Source organism: Pelobates fuscus, chromosome 9 (assembly GCF_036172605.1).
Source record: "Pelobates fuscus isolate aPelFus1 chromosome 9, aPelFus1.pri, whole genome shotgun sequence".
NCBI lineage: Eukaryota > Metazoa > Chordata > Amphibia > Anura > Pelobatidae > Pelobates > Pelobates fuscus.
This window is the reverse complement of record NC_086325.1, coordinates 77,355,228-77,376,578: the sequence shown is the minus strand read 5'-3', so window position 1 is coordinate 77,376,578 and position 21,351 is coordinate 77,355,228.

Genomic DNA, 21,351 nt, shown 5'->3' with positions numbered 1-21,351 from the left:
TCCAAGAATAGTCAGAATACTTGCCGAGGTCAGGGATAGAGAATCAGCGATGAGGAAAAGCCAAAAGGCAAGGATACCAGAAATCAGGTAAGTCAATACGAAGCAAAAGTCAAATACCAAAAAATCAAGATCAGTAACGCATTCTCGGATTACCATCAGGCAGAAACCACAACAGGGCAATGAGAGAATGTAAAAATAAGTATAAATAACCCTCCTGTTATTCCGATTGGCTGTAATCGGCCTTTGACTCCAAAACGTGCGCGCATGTGACGTCATGTGCACGCCGACTTCATTCTCAACTCAGGCGGTCATGGGGCTTAAAGGTGGTATACCATCAGCCAAGGGAATAGTACTATTACTAATGCTAGGTCTAGGATTAGGCTTAGAATTAAAGGATAGCATTAGGAATAGGATTGATACTTTGCAAAGGTATACATACTGGAGGTGTTATTGTTTTACTCAAAAGATGTTGCTGAGTGCAGCTTAAGAAGTTGTATACCATCTTTCAAGTAATTTATAAAATAAGCAATTTCTAATCAATTATAAATATAATGTGTATGCAAAAACTATAAAATATAATTCATACCACAAACTTAAAAAAGGCAAAAAAAATGACACCTCAATAAAGCTTAATATATTATGTGAGAGTCCCCATGGTGTCCACATTTGCAAATGGAATACAGTATACATTTATGGAGTAAAAAAAGCTCTGCTTTTTTTCTCAGTACTACCCACCCTCCTCTCCTCCAGCCTACCCAGATTCCCCCTAAATATATAGCATGCTCCTCCAGCTGTTTGAGATTCTCACTCAATTACCTCTTTATCCCCTTTATATTTTACCAGTAACTGCTTCTCTCTGTTACCTCTTTTAGCCATCACCTCCAAATTTCCCATTCTACCTCTTGTCTAAAATCTCCATTGTATCCTTTAGATTGTAAGCTTACGGGCTATCTAGCTAAGCACTTTGTATAAAAGAGCTTCAATGGCTAGTTATCAGCTTATGGGCAGGGCTCTTTCTACCTCTTGTATTTGTCTGTGTATATTGTACGTTCTCTGCTAATTGTACAGCACTGCGGAATCTGTTGCGCTTTATAAATACCAGTAATAAATACATGAATACTTTAAGTGTGTGAGCTACTAAAATGTCCAAAAACGCAGGAGGGGTGGAGCGATGACGTGACCACGCACATAGGTCGGGCCTCGTGGTATTTGTAGGACACCTGCAAAGCTTTTGACCCTGCTAAGAGAGGAGGTGCTGGGAGCTTTAAAGAATGGAAATTGCTATTTGTGGAGCAGTGTGTAGAGTGGTGGTGAACTGAACTTGCGTGCAGAACGGCACTGCACAGAAACTGTGTCTGGATCACCGCAGTGCAAGCCTCGGACACTGAGACTGCCTAGATCATCTGAATGATATGGGGGTGATGGTAGGGGCAGTGAGAGCCCTGTGAAGAAGGAAAGTATTAGATAAGAGGTGGAAAACTAAAGAAAGGAAGTGTTTAATGATTAAACACAAACTTCACCTGCAATTTCTTCACCTTTGACTAATGATAAAGACATTTAAAGCTTAAGATATATAAAAAATTACTGAAGTCTAACCAACTAATACAGGTAATTAGAGCTCGAAACACAGCTCCTATATATTTTCTTACTTCCAACAAGCTATTTCTGTGGTTTTTTTTTTGTTTGGTTGGTATTTTTTTTGTGTTCTTCCTATAATGGCAGCCAAAAAAATGGCTCCAAACAAGGAGTGAAAAAGGATAGAGAAAAAAAAGGGGTGAATCTGAGAATTAACGCCTTTCAAATGTTTTTCCTCCCCTGCAAGAAAGAACAGAAAGAAGAGCTAGCCAGTAGTGATGTACCGAACTGTTTGCCAGCGAATAGTTCCCGGCGAACATAGCGTGTTCGCGTTCGCCACGGCGGGCGAACACATGCACGGTTCGAACCGCCCCCTATTCGTCATCATTGAGTAAACTTTGACCCTGTGCCTCACGGTCAGCAGACACATTCTAGCAAATTAGCAGCAGACCCTACCTTCCAGACCCTCCCACCTCCTGTACAGCATCCATTTTAGATTCATTCTGAAGCTGCATTCTTAGATATAGGAGGGAAAGTGTAGCTCCTGCTCATTTGATAGGAAAATGGATAGCCAGGCTAAGGTATTCAATGTCCACTACAGTCCTGAAGGACTCATCTGATCTCTGCTGTAAGGACAGCACCCCAAAAAGCCCTTTTTAGGGCTAGAACATCAGTCTGCTTTTTTTTTTTTGTGTAATGTAATTGCAGTTGCCTGCCTGCCAGCTTCTGTGTCAGGCTCACAGTGGATACTGTGCCCACCTGCCCAGTGCCACCACTCATATCTGGTGTCACAATAGCTTGCATTTAAACACAAAACATTTTTTTTTACTGTAATAGATTAAATAGCAGTTAGTTGTCTGCAAGCGTCTGGGTGTCAGGCCTTCAGCGTGTACTCTGCCAACTTCTGCCAGTCCACTTTGCCACTCATATCTGGTGTCACAATAGCGTGCCTTTAAAAAGAAAAAAGTTTTTCACTGTAAGCTAATAGCAGTCAGTGTCCTTCAAGCGGGTGTCAGGCCTTCAGCGTGTACTCTGCCAACTTCTGCAAGTCCTCTTTGCCACTCATATCTGGTGTCACAATAGCGTGCCTTTAAAAAAAAAAAAAAAAATTCACTGTAAGCTAATAGCAGTCAGTGTCCTTCAAGCGGGTGTCAGGCCTTCAGCGTGTACTCTGCCAACCTTTGCCAGTGTACTTTGCCACTCATATCTGGTGTCACAATAGCGTGCCTTTAAAAAGAAAAACAGTTTTTCACTGTAAGCTAATAGCAGTCAGTGTCCTTCAAGCGGGTGTCATGCCTTCAGCGTGTACTCTGCCAACCTCTGCCAGTGTACTTTGCCACTCATATCTGGTGTCACAATAGCGTGCCTTTAAAAAGAAAAAAAGTTTTTCACTGTAAGCTAATAGCAGTCAGTGTCCTTCAAGCGGGTGTCAGGCCTTCACCGTGTACTCTGCCAACCTCTGCCAGTCCACTTTGCCACTCATATCTGGTGTCACAATAGCGTGCCTTTAAAAAGAAAAACAGTTTTTCACTGTAAGCAAATAGCAGTCAGTGTCCTTCAAGCGGGTGTGTCAGGCCTTCAGCGTGTACTCTACCAACCTCTTCCAGTTCACTTTGCCACTCATATCTGGTGTCACAATAGCGTGCCTTTAAAAAGAAAAAAGTTTTTCACTGTAAGCTAATAGCAGTCAGTGTCCTTCAAGCGGGTGTCAGGCCTTCACCGTGTACTCTGCCAACCTCTGCCAGTCCACTTTGCCACTCATATCTGGTGTCACAATAGCGTGCCTTTAAAAAGAAAAACAGTTTTTCACTGTAAGCTAATAGCAGTCAGTGTCCTTCAAGCGGGTGTCTGGCCTTCAGCATGTACTCTGCCAACCTCTGCAAGTGCACATTGCCACTCATATCTGGTCTCACAGTAGCTTGCACGCATAGTACCACTAATCCAAAAAAAAAAATGACAGGCAGAGGCAGGCCACCCCGCAGGGGCCATCGTGGTCGTGGTGCTGTGATTCCCTTTTGCCCTAGAATACAGGGAGTGCAGAATTATTAGGCAAATTAGTATTTTGACCACATCATCCTCTTTATGCTTGTTGTCTTACTCCAAGCTGTATAGGCTCGAAAGCCTACTACCAATTAAGCATATTAGGTGATGTGCATCTCTGTAATGAGAAGGGGTGTAGTCTAATGACATCAACACCCTATATCAGGTGTGCATAATTATTAAGCAACTTCCTCTTAAAATTGCAAAGCTTCTGAAGCGTGATCATCGAACAATCAAGCGTTTCATTCAAAATAGTCAACAGGGTCGCAAGAAGCGTGTGGAAAAACCAAGGCGCAAAATAACTGCCCATGAACTGAGAAAAGTCAAGCGTGCAGCTGCCAAAATGCCACTTGCCACCAGTTTGGCCATATTTCAGAGCTGCAACATCACTGGAGTGCCCAAAAGCACAAGGTGTGCAATACATGGCCAAGGTAAGAAAGGCTGAAAGACGACCACCACTGAACAAGACACACAAGCTGAAACGTCAAGACTGGGCCAAGAAATATCTCAAGACTGATTTTTCTAAGGTTTTATGGACTGATGAAATGAGAGTGAGTCTTGATGGGCCAGATGGATGGGCCCGTGGCTGGATTGGTAAAGGGCAGAGAGCTCCAGTCCGACTCAGACGCCAGCAAGGTGGAGGTGGAGTACTGGTTTGGGCTGGTATCATCAAAGATGAGCTTGTGGGGCCTTTTCGGGTTGAGGATGGTGTCAAGCTCAACTCCCAGTCCTACTGCCAGTTTCTGGAAGACACCTTCTTCAAGCAGTGGTACAGGAAGAAGTCTGCATCCTTCAAGAAAAACATGATTTTCATGCAGGACAATGCTCCATCACACGCGTCCAAGTACTCCACAGCGTGGCTGGCAAGAAAGGGTATAAAAGAAGAAAATCTAATGACATGGCCTCCTTGTTCACCTGATCTGAACCCCATTGAGAACCTGTGGTCCATCATCAAATGTGAGATTTACAAGGAGGGAAAACAGTACACCTCTCTGAACAGTGTCTGGGAGGCTGTGGTTGCTTCTGCACGCAATGTTGATGGTGAACAGATCAAAACACTGACAGAATCCATGGATGGCAGGCTTTTGAGTGTCCTTGCAAAGAAAGGTGGCTATATTGGTCACTGATTTGTTTTCGTTTTGTTTTTGAATGTCAGAAATGTATATTTGTGAATGTTGAGATGTTATATTGGTTTCACTGGTAAAAATAAATAATTGAAATGGGTATATATTTGTTTTTTGTTAAGTTGCCTAATAATTATGCACAGTAATAGTCACCTGCACACACAGATATCCCCCTAAAATAGCTAAATCTAAAAACAAACTAAAAACTACTTCCAAAAATATTCAGCTTTGATATTAATGAGTTTTTTGGGTTCATTGAGAACATGGTTGTTGTTCAATAATAAAATTAATCCTCAAAAATACAACTTGCCTAATAATTCTGCACTCCCTGTAATGCCCAATTTTCAGAGGCCACGTACCCTGAACTTGAAAAGTTCTGAGGACATAGTTGACTGGCTAACACAGGACACCCAATCAATCCTCCTCCAGCTTAGCTTCGGGCACCTCTCAAGATACCACTCACCCGCCTGCCGCCACCACCAACACTAGAACCACAGCCGCTTCACTTTATCTGTCACAGGAGTTATTTACACACCCGTTTGAAGAAATGAGTGATGCACAACCATTATTGCCAGAGGATGTAGATAACAGGGATATGTCTCAGTCAGACAGCATTACACACATGGACGTACGGTGTGATGATGATGATGTTGTACCCGCTGCTGCTTCCTTTGCTGAGTTGTCAGATACAAGTGAAGAGGTTGATGATGACGATGCGTCCATGGATGTCACATGGGTGCCCGCTCGGCAAGAAGAAGAACAGGGCGAAAGTTCAGATGGGGAGGCAGAGAGGAGGAGGAGGAGACGAGTTGGAAGCAGGGGGAGGTCGTCGCAAGGAGCTAGTGACACAGTCAGACAGCATGCATCGGCACCCAGGGTCAGCCCGAGAGCACACAGAGCTCAGCAGTGTGGCATTTTTTTTGTGTGTCTGCCTCTGACAACAGCGATGCAATTTGCAACCTGTGCCAAAAGAAACTGAGTCGTGGGAAGTCCAACACCCACCTAGGTACAACTGCTTTGCGTAGGCACATGATCGCACATCACAAACGCCTATGGGATCAACACATGAGTACAAGCAGCACACACACTCAAAGCCGCCATCCTCCTCCTGGTCCAGCATCTTCAGCCACATCAACCACTGCTAACCTCCTTGCCCCCTCTCAACCATCCGCTACTCCGTCTCTCGCCTTGAGCAGTTCCCGCTCATCTGCCCACAGTCAGATGTCTCTCAAGGACATGTTTGAGCATAAGAAGCCAATGTCAGAAAGTCACCCCCTTGCCCAGCGTCTGACAGCTGGCTTGTCTGAACTATTAGCCTGCCAGCTTTTACCATACAAGCTGGTGGAGTCTTAGGTGTTCAAAAAATGTGTGGCTATTGGGATACTGCAGTGGAAGGTACCCGGATGAAATTTCTTTGCGCAAAAGGCAATCCCCAACCTGTACTTGATTGTGCAAAAGGAAGTAATGGCATGTCTGGCACACAGTGTTGGGGCAAGGGTCCATCTGACCACTGATACCTGGTCTGCAAAGCATGGTCAGGGCAGGTATATCACCTACACTGCGCATTGGGTAAACCTGCTGACGGCTGCCAAGCATGGAATGCGTGGCTCTGCAGAGGAGTTGGTGACACCGCCATGACTTGCAGGCAGGCCTGCTGCCACCTCCTCTACTCCTCCTACTCCATCCTCTTCCATAACCTCCTCGGCTGAGTCCTCTTCTGCTGCTGCGTCTTGAACCACATCAACGGCACCCCCCCAGCTCCCCAGGTACTATTCCACATCCCGGATACGGCAGTGTCACGCCATCTTGGGTTTGACTTGCTTGAAAGCACAGAGTCACACCGGACAAGCACTCCTGTCCGCCCTGAACGCACAGGTGGAAAAGTGGCTGACTCCGCAGCAACTGGATATCGGCAAAGTAGGTTGTGACAACGGAACAAATTTGTTGGCGGCATTGAAGTTGGGCAAGTTGACACATGTGCCGTGCATGGCACATGTGTGTAATCTGATCATACAATGCTTTGTGCATAAGTACACATGCTTACAGGACGTCCTGAAGCAGGCCAGGAAGGTGTGTGGCCATTTCAGGCATTCCTACATGGCCATGCGCACTTTGCAGATATCCAGCGTCGAAACAACATGCCAGTGAGGCGCTTGATTTGCGACAGCCCGACAGTTTGGAATTCAACACTCCTAATGTTCGACCGCCTGCTCCAACAAGAAAAAGCCGTTAATGAATATTTGTATGACCGGGATGCTAGGACAGCCTCTGGGGAGCTGGGAATTTTTTTGCCACGTTACTGGACGCTCATGCGCATTGCCTGTAGGCTCATGCGTCCTTTTGAGGAGATGACAAACCTAGTCAGTCGCAACGAAGGCACCATCAGCGACATCATACCATTTGTTTTCTTCCTGGAGCATGCCCTGCGAAAAGTGCAGGATCAGGCCGTAGACGAGCGTGAAGAGGAAGAGTTATGGTCACCATCACCACCAGAAACAGCCTTATCAGCATCGCTTGCTTTCATGCTGTTATGCCTGTTGAGGGACCCTCGTATAAAAAGGCTGAAGGAGAATGACCTGTAATGGGTGTCCACGCTACTAGACCCCCGGTATAAGCAGAAAGTGGCTGAAATGTTGCCAAATTACAACAAGTCGGAAAGGATGCAGCATTTGCAAAATAAATTAAAAAGTATTCTTTACACAGCGTAGAAGGGTGATGTCACAGCACAACGGGAATCTAAAAGGTGAAGAGGTGAAAGTCATCCTCCTCCTGCCACGACCACGCCGGCAAGGACAGGACGCTTTAAATACGTGTTGTTGATGGAGGACATGCGGAGCTTTTTAAGGCCTACGCATCACCACAGCCCTTCGGGATCCACCCTCAGAGAACGACTCGACCGACAGGTAGCAGACTACCTCGCCTTAACTGCAGATATCGACACTCTGAGGAGCGATGAACCCCTTGACTACTGGGTGTGCAGGCTTGACCTGTGGCCTGAGCTATCCCAATTTGCGATAGAACTTCTGACCTGCCCCGCTTCAAGTGTCCTGTCAGAAAGGACCTTCAGTGCAGCAGGAGGTATTGTCTCTGAGAAGAGAAGTCGCCTAGGTCAAAAAAGTCTAGATTATCTCACCTTTATTAAGATGAATGAGGGATTGACAGTGGTGCGATACATTCGACTAAAAAAGGCCTGATGAGATGAGCTGCCTTGGGCTAAAAATGGTCCACATGCTGCTGTATTTTAGCTCTGAATGCCAGTTGACTTGCGTGACTTATCCGCCACCAACTAGGGTTCAAGCCGCAATGTTTTAGGGCACTTTCTGCCTGGGAAACAAACATCAATTTTTCTGGCCACTGCTACAGCAGCGGCTGCAACAATACCTAATTTTTCAGGCATGTGTACATGCCTAATTTTTCGGGCCTCTGGTGCTGCACTGTGGCTTCAAAAACCAAACCAAAAAAATGGCACATAACAGGGATTAAACTGATAGGAATAGTAATACTTAACACACCACTGCTATCTGGTGTCACATTAGATTGCACGCGCAGTGCCCCAAATTTGAAGTAGGAGGACCGACCAAGCATCTTTTTCCATCTCCCGGTTCTTAAAATCGATGCCATATACACGTCCCCTGATAGGGCGCCAGCTCGTTATTCTCTTGGGCGCCAGCTCGTTATTCTCTTTTTCACTTCACTAGGGACACTTTACTGCACTATGGGCACTTAGACCCACTCTTTGTCTTGCTCAGTGTTATTCCTAGCCAGCATCTGTGATGGTAAATCAGGCAGTCATCTAAACGTTTAGATTGAGCTTTAGCTTAGAACACCCTTGAAGGTGTTTAAGGAGAGTAGGGCTAGTTTATAGGATTCTTCTTAGACCTCTCTGAGTCTTTATAGCCCTTCTACCTACCCAGCATTTCTGGAAACTAGCTAAGAGAAAGGGTGGCTGTGTGTCTGTAATACATTTAACTTTATATCACCTTATTGACACTTTTTCACTCCGGTCTCCATACTCTCTGCCTATAACCATCTATTTAGAGGGAATTTCCTTGCCCCTGCCAATATTATATAATAGGTAATAGTATTACCATTATTACACAATTAGCCACTATAGGGGAATGAGTATGGTATGCCTTTGTTATTTATAAATGATACAATAAAGACTTTTGTCCATTACTCAATTTACTTTAACAAAGGGTACTAACCACGGTATTAGGAAGCATTACTCTGCTTTCCCTTTCTCCCTCTATTAAACACCTATGCTCACTAGGATTTGTAGGTATCACTTTATTATAGTTGTCTAACCTTTTCCTATGCCAGTTTTAGATCTTCTTGGGAGATTTTTTCTTTTTTCAGTTTATTAGCATACTTTCAGGGCCCCTTGGTGTTGTACGTGGCTGGGTGGAGGAAGAGACCTTCAATGACATCAGTGAGGACAAGAAACGGACATGGCTAGCTTGGTATCCAACCTTGTGCAAATGGGGAGTTTGCGGTTGTGCAAATGGACTGTTTGCGGTTGTTTGCGGTGCGTTAAACGGGGAGTTTGATCTGTCACTGTGAAGCGGGCGTAACCCTTACACTTCCTGATCGATACAACATCATACAGTAGGTCCCCCGCTCACGGGTGGGGGCGTGCGGGAGGACAGTAGGTCCCCCCATTGTGATTTATGGCCCCCACCCACAGCGCAGGGGTGGGGGCAGGTGGGGAGGACAATAGCCCCCCCCCTTATCCTTATTTACTGAATATTCCCCTGTATAACAATGTTTGGCATTTAGTGAATATTCCCTATTTTGCTCTGTGTCAGTGTGTATCAGGGTCTCTGAGGACAGGTGTCAATCCATATCTGCCAAGTGACCCTATGTAGGGGGAACAGTCCCTATTCTGCTCTGTGTCAGTGTGTATCAGGGTCCCTGAGGACAGGTGTCAATCCATATCTGCCAAGTGACCCTATGTAGGGGGAACAGTCCCTATTCTGCTCTGTGTCAGTGTGAATCAGGGTCCCTAAGGACAGGTGTCAATCCATATCTGTCAAGTGACCCTATGGTGGGGTGAACAGTCCCTATTCTGCTCTGTGTCAGTGTGTATCAGGGATCCTTAGGATAGGTGTCAATCCATATCTGCCAAGTGACCCTATGTAGGGGGGACAGTCCCTATTCTGCTCTGTGTCAGTGTGTATCAGGGATCCTTAGGATAGGTGTCAATCCATATCTACCAAGTGACCCTATGTAGGGGGAACAGTCCCTATTCTGCTCTGTGTCAGTGTGTATCAGGGTCTCTGAGGACAGCTGTCAATCCATATGTCAAGGTGTCAATATGTCATATGTCAGGTGTCAATCCATATCCATTGTGATTTAGGAATTTTAGGTGATTTATGCCCTTTATGGATCAGACTCTGCATCAACTGTGTAATTTTCCATGGGAGTTTTGCCATGGATCCCCCTCCGGCATGCCACAGTCCAGGTGTTAGTCCCCTTGAAACAACTTTTCCATCACTTTTGTGGCCAGAAAGAGTCCCTGTGGGTTTTAAAATTCGCCTGCCCATTGAAGTCTATGGCGGTTCGCCCGGTTCACCGGTTCGCGAACGTTTGCGGAAGTTCGCGTCCGCCGTTCGCGAACCGAAAATGTTGTGTTCGCGACATCACTACTAGCCAGTATGAGTTGGTACGTAACAGCAATGAAGACAGCTCTACAAATAGAGGGAAAAAACAAGATAAAGATAATCCAACAGATCTTAAACAAATTTCTCAAAATCCCGAACAAGACAATCTTAATATTTGTTTTGAAACTCATTTTGAAAAAATGAAACAAGACATCCACATAATAACAGATGACTTTAAAGAAAAGTTAACTAAAATGATGTCCAAGATTCAGATCCTAGAGGAAAAACTAGAGATTTTAGTCCAGCAACACACTACACAAAAAGCTATGATATCACAGATGGAATCCAAGATCGAGAGCCTGAAAATCTAGATGGCGGACCTTGAGGATAGAGCACGGCAGAACAATATTAGATTGAGAGGTATCCCGGAAAGTATTTCTGGCTTCGATCTAGAGCAATATATGGTGGAGCTCACTCAATTTTTAGATCTTGAATGCAATAACAAGGCCAACGGCATTGAAAGTATACACAGAGTATATAAATCTAAAGCTATACCCGTGCAAGTCCCTAGAGATGTTATTGCATGTTGCCACTCTTATAAATGTAAAAAGGAAATTGTGATGGCTATGAGTAAAAAATCACAGACTGAAACAAAATATGAAGACCTTAAGCTCATCAACGATTTATCTCCTGGTACAAGGAATCTTTGAAGAAAATTTGCAGCACAAACTTCAGCTTTGAGAAACAAATAAATTAAATATTCTTGGACATTTCCAGTGGGCATTAAATTATCTTAGAAAGATAAAAAATAGATATTCAGACATCCCACCTCTCTTCAAAATTGGTTACAAATCAACAGGCTGGTTTAACTGCCTGTAGCCGATTTGGTATATCTGTTTTTTTATTTGCTCTCTCTCTTTTCCTTTCCCTTTGGCAAGAGCGCTGAAAAAGGGTAAGGGAGGGAGAATAAGGGAAGGAAAGGGAAGGTTATAGCTATGAAATGGAAAGAAGTACATAAAAGAGGTTTTCAAATAATTGATTTTAAGTTATTATCATACTATTTTGGATTTTGAAGTGGAGAATAAACTTGTGTGGTAGATAGATGGCACAGTGATAATATATTGTCTAATCACTTTTATTGAAGTTTTTTTTAAGATAATGGTAAATTTAGGTAAAGGGGAATAATGAATAGAGAATAATATACTAATTTAAAAAATTCAAGCACTTTGGGGATTGTTAACTTAGATCTTTTTATCTTCTTCTGCCTTTTTGATTGCACATCTAAAAACACATTATTAATTATGTCTATACTTGATAATCACAAACTAAATTATTACGTAACATGGTTAAAGCGTCACATCTCAAAACATATTATAGAGACTATATACTTATACTCTAGATTACTAGAGACTATATACTTATATTTTACTTACTTTTAATACATTTTTGTTAATAAATTATCCTTTTTATTATATTTGGATTTTTTATCACTTTTATTACTTTTTATTCCTGGCTACCAACTTGTTCCTTGGTGGGGACCATACCACCCAAGCTATCAAGACTAGAGCAAGTTCTGCTCTAGCGAATGTGAGTATAATACTTTATTATTTATTCACGTATTCCTATCTATACACACTGCACTATTTGGAGTTATTTTATCTTTTCATATATCGCCCATCTGAGACTGTGAGGACAACTACATATCCTTAGGCGGTGATTTTTCCGTCCAGGCGCATTAACAGCTGAGCTCTAAGTTAGCTCTGGGCCATGTGAGTGTGGATTACCTACAACTAATTATCCACCCACTATATCTAATATACTACACTATTATTGCTTTTATGTCTTATGCTTTTTTTTTAGGTCAATTGATCATCTACTTGTTCCTTGGTGGGGATTATACCACCTATGCCATTAAGACTAGAGCAAGTTCTGCTCTAGCAAATGTGAGTACGATATTTTATTATTTATTCACACATTTTTTATCTATACATACTGCACTATTTGGAGTTCTCTTATTATTTTTTCATATATCGCCCATCTGAGATCGTGAAAGAAACCCACATATCCTTAGACGGGGATTGTTCCGTCCAAGCGTGCAAACAGTTGAGCTCTGGGCCATGTGAGTGTGGATCACTTACCACTATTTATCCACCCACTATACCTGACATACCACACTATTATTGTTTTTATGTTTTATGTTTTCTTTCAGGTCAATTGTATAAGAAGACTACTTACTATTACCATTGTGTACGTATACTTACATATTTTTTACGTATTTATATTGAGGGCGCGGTTTCCTTCTTTTTCTTTTTCATATTATAATTTGTCTTTTTATACTTGATAGTCACAAAATAAATCGTTTTATAACACTTTTAAAGTTATTACGGACTGCTGGGTTAGGGCAGTAATTGACCAACACAGAATGAATGTAGAGGAATATATAAATCGTCTTTAAATATAACTTTATGGTTAAAGGCATAACAATCAATTTTGATGAATTACCTTTTTTATATAACTTTCAATTACAATGGAAATATGGAAAAGGAACAGATAATTGAAAATGGTTCCACATGTAGTGGTTTTGATAATAATTTAGTTTAATTTTCCATTCAGTTAATTTGATAGGAACTATAAGGGAACTATTGGAATGGAACCTTATTGTTCCCTTTAATTTTCTCTTTTTTTTTTTCTCTCTTTTCTTTTCTCTCCCTCATGTCTTAAAAGATAAGGTTAGCGACAGAGAGATAATGCAAGTATGATAAATATTTTCTAGATACCTCTCCTTATAATGTTGAGCAATCCAAGTCATGACATACATATCTAGGCTGGGCTTCCTTACTTTTTTATAATTGAATAAATAACATATAGATATGCGTATGCTTACACTTTAACCTCCCACTTAAAAGGGTAAATGTATTTTTTTGATTTTTATTGTTTGGCTGGGAACTTATGAATAAGGGTCATTTAATGCATTTAATTAATTTTTATGCTAGCATAATCCTACAATTTAACCGCGGTTATTTTTTTCCGATCTCATAGGCAATTTCCTTTACATAGGCAAATACTTTTAAAGGGGAAAACTATTTTGTTTCCCCACAGAGACCATAGGAATGAGTTTATTTGTGTTTTATGTTTACGTGCATCGTATGTGGTGTATTATTAGCGATATTAATGTGGTTTTGTTAGTTCCTTATGCGTTTTTTATCGGCGAGATAGAGATGCCCTACTTTAGGTAGATATGCTAAGGTTTGCAACTTTAAACGTTAGAGGGCTGAATTACCCACAAAAGAGAATTATTTTTCTTGATTTTATGAAAAAGGAAAATATACATATATGCAAGATACAAGAAACTCATTGGTGGTCCACAGATAAAGAGTGGATTAAATCTAAATAGTCCCGGTTGTTTTTAGGTCATCTATGCAAAGTAAGTCGCAACATTGATATCCAAAAAGCTTGCATTTAAGCTGATCCATGAATTTATAGATGATGTTGGTCATTAACATATTCTGGTGTGTGAAATTAAAAATCAAATCTATACCATCATTAATATTTATGCCCGAACCTTCTACCAACTAAATTTTTGTGAGCGATTGTCTCGTAGAAAAAATTAGACAGGGAAGAATAATTTATCTGGGGGATTTCAATTGTATTGCTGATCCCTTCATGGATAGGATTGATCCAATTAAGAAAGATAAAAAGAGCCATATAAGGAATCTTTCAAGACAGTTTAATGAGATTTAGAGAACTAACGGGCTGGTTAAATTATGGCGTATATTGCACCCTGAAGATAGGGATTATTCTTGTTTCTCTCCCCTACATCAGGTCTACTCTAGATTGGATTACTTTCTAGCAGCAAGAGATCTGCTTAAGCTGATAAAAAAAATCATGATAATTGGCGTCTCTTGGACCGACCATAATGCAGTGATCATGGTTCATAATGACAAAACTGTCACAACTAGATCTAACTGGAGACTTAACAACATGTTTGTTGTATAAGAAGCAAAACTTGAATATAATCAAAGAAGCTACTGATAACTTCTTTAAGGAGAATGTTTCTGCAGATATCTCTACTCCAATGATCTGGTGTGCTTATAAGTGCACCATTAAAGGTTTTCTAATTAAAATGGGCACTGAAGAAATTAAGGCTGAGAGGTAAGAGCTTGGCTGAACTGTATATAAAATTGGAAAATCTGGAAAGGGAAATTACGAGTCATCCCTTAAAAGATACATCTGAGTGGCTGATGGAAACCAAGAATCAGATAAATATCCAATTAATGCCAAAAGCAAAAAATACTCTTGACAAAATCAGAAGAAAGTGGCATTATAAAGGAAATAGAGTAGGCAAATTAATGACAAATAAATTAAAAAATGACAGAGCTAAAAAGGTGTTCACCATAAAAAACCTTAAAGCAAACAAAGCTCCGGGACCAGATGACTTTAATATTTTTTTTTATTCCACGATAAAAGATAATATTAAAGGGTGTCCTACAAAGTATTTAATCATTTAAGTCAAACCTGTCAAATCCCAAAGAAATGCTTCAAACCCATATTATCCTTATCCCGAAACAGAACAAAAACCCAGAAAACACAGTAAATTACAGACCAATTTCTTTACTTAATGTAGATGTAAAAATGTATTCCTCTATTCTTGCCTCCAGATTAAATACTGTGATTCCCTCCATTATACATAATGATCAGGCTGGTTTTATAGGGTCTAGATCTTCTATGCAAATGTCAGAAGACTTATTGATGTGGTGGTTATGGCATGTAGGGAGAAGATACCCCTCCTGGCTCTGTAGTTGAATGCAGAGAAAGCCTTCGACAGAGTCAGGTGGGACTATCTGAAGCAAGCATTAGAAGCTTTTGGATTACATAGTATCATTCTAAATGCAATATTAGCCCTATATTTATCTCCTTCTGCACGTGTCATTGGGAATGGTTTTACTTCCAACTGGTTTAATATAACGAATGGCACAATGCAAGGTTGTCCTCTTTTCCCTAATTTATACTTCATGGTAATTGAACCTCTGGCAATTTAAATCAGGGCAGATCAACAAATTAAGGACTTTGAGATAGTACCTAACCAGATTAAAACCACTTTGAATGCGGACGACGTTGTTCTTATCATCCGTGACCCAGTTCCGTCCCTTGAACTATTCATGCATATAATTGAAGAGTATTTAAATATATCAGGCTACAAATTAAATCTTGAAAAATCTGCAGTTCTACTGATAAATCTATCTGATAATGTTATTGAAGATCGGTTAGATAAATTTGGGTTTTCTTGTAATATAACCTCGTTTACATATCTCGGATTAGAAATAACTAATGATTAATCTAAACTAATGGAATTTAACTTGCACCTTTAAAAATAAACTGGTAAAAAATTTAAACAATGGAAAGGTTGAGCGTTCTCTTGGTGGGGTGAGAATTAATGTTGTTAAGTCTTATTGTGACGAGACCAACCTCGCCACATTGCATTGGAGGAGCCTGGTTGCCCGCCTGCTGCCTTTGGATTATGGACCGGCAGCTAAAGGGTTAAATTTACTGTGCAGAAGGATTTATTTCTCCCTTTCTGCACAGCCGTTCGGTAGATTCTATCTACCGAACAAACCGCCTGTTTGCAACCTCCCCAGAGCCGTGGGAAGCCGTCCGGCGCCGTTAATTGGCCACCCAGGAGCTGGAGTGTGCTGCCAATTTACCTCCCTGAAGCTGCGGTTAACCGCAGCTTAATTGATTGTTACTGGGTGGCCGCTGTTACACTTAGCGACCGCTAGGTGGCGGTGTTCTGGAGCTCCCCGGGCAGCCAGCTCTTTTCTGCCCGGCTTTCATGCACCAAAATCGGACACTTTTACGTGCAGGCACCGCTGAACCTCCAGCCCCTGGTTCTAATTCGTATGGATTTGGTGAATGCATGGAAATTCGGTATTTTATGTTGGAAGAATGTGTTAACCCAGATAGCCATGGAGCATATTAGTGTAATTAAAGACTCTGGCTCCATGGCAATTAAACTGTATTTGTGTGGTCTGAGTGCCATTCACCTAATAATGTGCACTCAGACCTGAGCTATCTGGGGATATGTTACATGTCTGTGTTTTATGTATAAAATGTGTCTTTATGTATTTTAAAGTGATAGTCTGTCTTTGTGTCCCCACGTGTGTAATGGAGTTTTGCCTTTGTCCTGGGAGATAATTGAATTACTTCTGCAGGGCAGAGGGGAGGAAGCCAGGATGCATTGTGGGGATGTTTTACTTCTGTGAGTCTGTAAAGTGATACATGTCTGTCTGTGTTACAGTCTTCCATTTGGTCCCCTAGGGGAGTGTCCACCAGGTGGGAGACCTGCATAAATACAGGGGCAGGTAGCCCTCAATAAACAGACCACTGCTTGACCCTCAACACGGAGCTTTGTCTCGTTCTTGGGGGGATTCACTGTATGCTGATAGGGACTGACTGCCAGGAGTGTAAGCCGCTTGGGAGCTTTTCCTGTTCGTCTGCTAGCAGAGGTTCCAGTTCGGGAGTTTGGAGTGCTACATTATTCCCTTGTATGCAGTTCGGGAGTTTGGTGCATTCACTCATATCCAATTCGTGAGTTTTGGTGATTTTACAGTAGCTGTGCCTGTCTGTGAAAAGGGGATTATAGCCTAAATGGATTTTAACCCCTTGTCTACAGAAACGGTCCATTACACTTATATTTTACCCAAATGGATTTATCTCTTTCGTTTGATTCCTGTGTATTGTTCAGACAGTTGGTTAAAATTAGCCCAGTCTTTATTTGATGAATTCATCTGGGAAGGTAAGCACCCTCGTATTAACTCTAAACGTCTGGCCCTGAAATGTAATCAGGGAGGACAAAGGGTGCCCCGGCTCAAGAATATATGATTAGCGTGTGGCCTAACACATGCCATTATCACTCAATTTGATGGGGTAAAAAATTAGGTGGTATAGGATAAAGACGTTTTTAACTAGATCCATAACGTAACATCAGTTGGTAGCCATTTTTTGAGTGACGGATCAAAAGGAAAAGGGAATCTACGGATAGTATAATAATTACAAATCTTTTACAAGATCTGGGATCAATTTAAAGTTGACTGTCATCTTAAAAATAAAATTATCGCTAAACGTCCTCTTACTTACTTAGCGTACAATATAGAAGACCTGAATATAAGGAAATGGATTTCTATAGGTATATTAAAAATTGATAATTTACTAAAGAATAAGAAAATCCTACACTTTTGGCTAGAATTTATCAACTCTAGAAGAGTGAAATATTTAACTATCTTAGAATAAAGAGTTATCTGGAGGTCTATTTGAATACAGAGAGGACACCAAAGACAATATTTTTAGAGAAATTCTTAAAGGGACACTATAGTCACCTGAACAACTTTAGCTTAATGAAGCAGTTTTGGTGTATAGAACATGCCCCTGCAGCCTCACTGCTCAATCCTTTGCCATTTAGGAGTTAAATCCCTTTGTTTATGAACCCTAGTCACACCTCCCTGCATGTGACTTGCACAGCCTTCCATAAACACTTCCTGTAACAGAGCCCTATTTAGGCTTTCTTTATTGCAAGTTCTGTTTAATTAAGATTTTCTTATCCCCTGCTATGTTAATAGCTTGCTAGACCCTGCAAGAGCCTCCTGTATGTGATTAAAGTTCAATTTAGAGATTGAGATACAATTATTTAAGGTAAATTACATCTGTTTGAAAGTGAAACCAGTTGTTTTTTTTCATGCAGGCTCTGTCAATCATAGCCAGGGGAGGTGTGGCTAGGGCTGCATAAACAGAAACAAAGTGATTTAACTCCTAAATGACAATGAATTGAGCAGTTAAATTGCAGGGGAATGATCTATACACTACAACTGCTTTATTTAGCTAAAGTAATTTAGGTGACTATAGTGTTCCTTTAAAAAAGCACAACTGAAGGGACTAGTGGCGGACTCTATTAAGATGTTAACTAAGGAAGCAGACCTACTCCTCAGACTGGTGATAAAAAATGGTAACATAATTGAAATACTATAATCGAAATGGCCGATTGGATTGAGTCATTAAGATGGGTCAACAAGAAAACTGGGTATTTGGTTCCCAGCAGACTTTCAAAGATTTATCCTACTTACCCAAATTTATGCTGGAGATGCCAAGCCCAAAAGGGGTAATTTTTCCATATTTGGTGGGAGGGTCAATTGCTCCAACTATTTTGGAATATGATCTATGTTAAAATTTAAAAACTACTCAAAAAACCCTTTCAATTGGATCCCAAGTTGTTCCTACTCCATATCAATCTATATAAACTTTTTGGTCTAGACTCGTTTATTGTTATTCATCTTCTGACTGCTGCTAAACTTCTTGTAGCTAGAAATTGGAAGACGGATATAGCCCCATGTTGGTTATTAGTTAGGTAACAGTTAGTCTTCCAGATCAGAATGGAGATGGGTATAGATAGATTAAATCGAGAGGAACATGAGCAGTGGATTGTACGAATAATGATGATATAAAGGTTATGATGATTTAATGGTTGTTCATTCCTGTAGCCTTCTGACATCTAACTCGTGTTTTTTTTCTTTTTTCTTTATTAGCATATTAAGCCTAGGTCTCTTCTATCTCCCTTTGATCCATAACGCAGGGATATAATGTTGTGCCTGTTTTCTCCTTTTCCTCTCTCTGTTATGTAATGTATGTTTGTTATAAAATAAATGAAAAGATTAACATTATTTTTTTTAAATGTCCAAAAATGCACCATAGACCCATTTAAAAAAAAAAAAAAAAAAAAAAACAGCAATGGACAAATGATTAATTCAGCCCTTATTTCCTCAAACGCTTGACCAAGGTGGTCATTTTTTACACAGGAGATATAGCTGAGTACTATTCAGTGATTTTTAACACAGAAGCACACATGATGTTTACAAAATAAGCCACTAAAGTGCAATTTGCATTTAAAAATTAAAAAATAAAATAATATCATTATATTTGCAAAAATGGCAGAACAATAGTGTTCAAAATGTACCATATGACAGACTTATCAAGTCCTTCTTTCAAAATTCTAGTGGTAAAAACTGAAACGATGAGGTCTCTTATACAGCACTGTAGCTTTATAATATAGCGGTAAATATATGCATTGTGAGTACAATTGCACTCAGAAGTTGTAGCTGAACACAATTTGGGATTTTGTAGCACATATCAGGGTTACGAAATAAATATTAAAGAAACCTTATTACATGGGCTTCTGTGTGAGCCAAAACATTACTGTTTGTGTGCATCCCACTATGCATTAGATAAAACAACACTAAAATATTTTTGTATTTTTGGAGAGTGCTCAACCATTAATTTCAGTTTTGGAATTTATTATTGTGTGATCATAGCAAAAGTTTATACAGCACCCCACTTTAGTAACTGACCATTCATTCTTTGTTGTACGTCAAATTAAAACCTGTTTTGTCCTTTAAAAAAAATAATGTAATGTGTGTAGGTGCAATAAATGAGAAATATGGAAATTGTGCTTGGACGCACATTTAGAAAAAAAATAGCAACATTGCTTATTTACCTAAGTATACAACAAGGAAACTTAATCTGTATTACTAGGGTGGAAAGGATATGATCATGTCAAGTTGCCTGCGTGTTCTTTAGCAAAAAGAAGATAAGTAAACTAGCGATGGTTGAATGTGGGATGTCTTATTGCAAATGCAAGCAACCTATGCAAATGTCAGTGAGTTTTGGTAAGCAAGTGATAAAGTATGACAAATCAGTAATAAACTACAGCAAGACAAATTGATGATAAAATGTATAATTAGAATGAATTATGTAATAGGGTAGATTATAACAAATTATGGCAGGCATATAACAAGGAGATTAAGTCAGATGGCAGGTTTTATGGTAAGCAAAAAAAACAAAATATAGGAGAAAACATCAAATATTAGAAATTATGTTTGATGACTATCATGGATCCTCATGGCAGAAAAAAAACCTTGGTGACCTTCAACCAGAACTCCAAGCAGTATACCACTAGGGATTATCAGTATATGTGCACTGCATGATCATTATTGCCCCTCTGATAAAGAGAAGGAGGTATGGGGGTCTTTTGTTCCTTCTGTTTTTGCAGATTTACTCAAACCAATACTTACTGCAATATTATCTACATTTTTGCAAGGTAGTAAAATTTTCCATAAAATGTCACTTTAATATATCTATATTAAATATTTTATTGCTCAGCTAATGCTGTGCAATTACTTATTTGTTCTCATAGTAAAATACAAAAGTAGCAATCTGGAACATTTTAAAAGACGGTTATTGGAGTATCTATGTCTGCCCCCGCTTGCTTATGGATGTATGCTTACATTGTTATCATATTTCCATTGACTAAAAATTCATAATATAATTTATATCCTTCTTATTTGGTTAAAAGTTTAATAGTACTTGAACCTTCTGTTTTATTGCAATATAAATCCAATTTTTGGATTAAACTGATAACATTGCCTCATATATCTTGGAGAAAAAGTAATAAACCTTGTTTTGAAACACTATTTCCGCAGTCTCTTAGAAGTGAGATAACTTTTTACACAAACTCATTTTTCATTTCCGCACCATTGTGTCTTTCCACACAGAAGACATAACTTTTTTTTTTCTAAAGCAAAAATGGGATTTTAGTTACAACAAAGACAAATTAGTCCTATTTTTGGCTCTACTCCATATGTACATCTTAAAGAGAAACTACAGCTGATCTATATCTGTACTTAAATCCTATTCAAACAAATTGGTAAAATGAGCAATGGTTGCAATCATATACTAACAAATTGAGTTTAATTATATGCCACTTCACCGTATATGTTTTTGAGTTATGTTTTTAATATGTAAAATGCAATTGGTTTCAAACCTTTTCCCCTCTCACTGTTCCTCACCCTAACTTAGTGCTTAGTGCTTTTAAAGTCGACTAGAATGTGTAATTACCTGTTTTGTTAGAGGTGTAAAACTCAAACATAGGGATTCGTTAATTTTCTCTCCTACAACTTAACAGTCTTGGG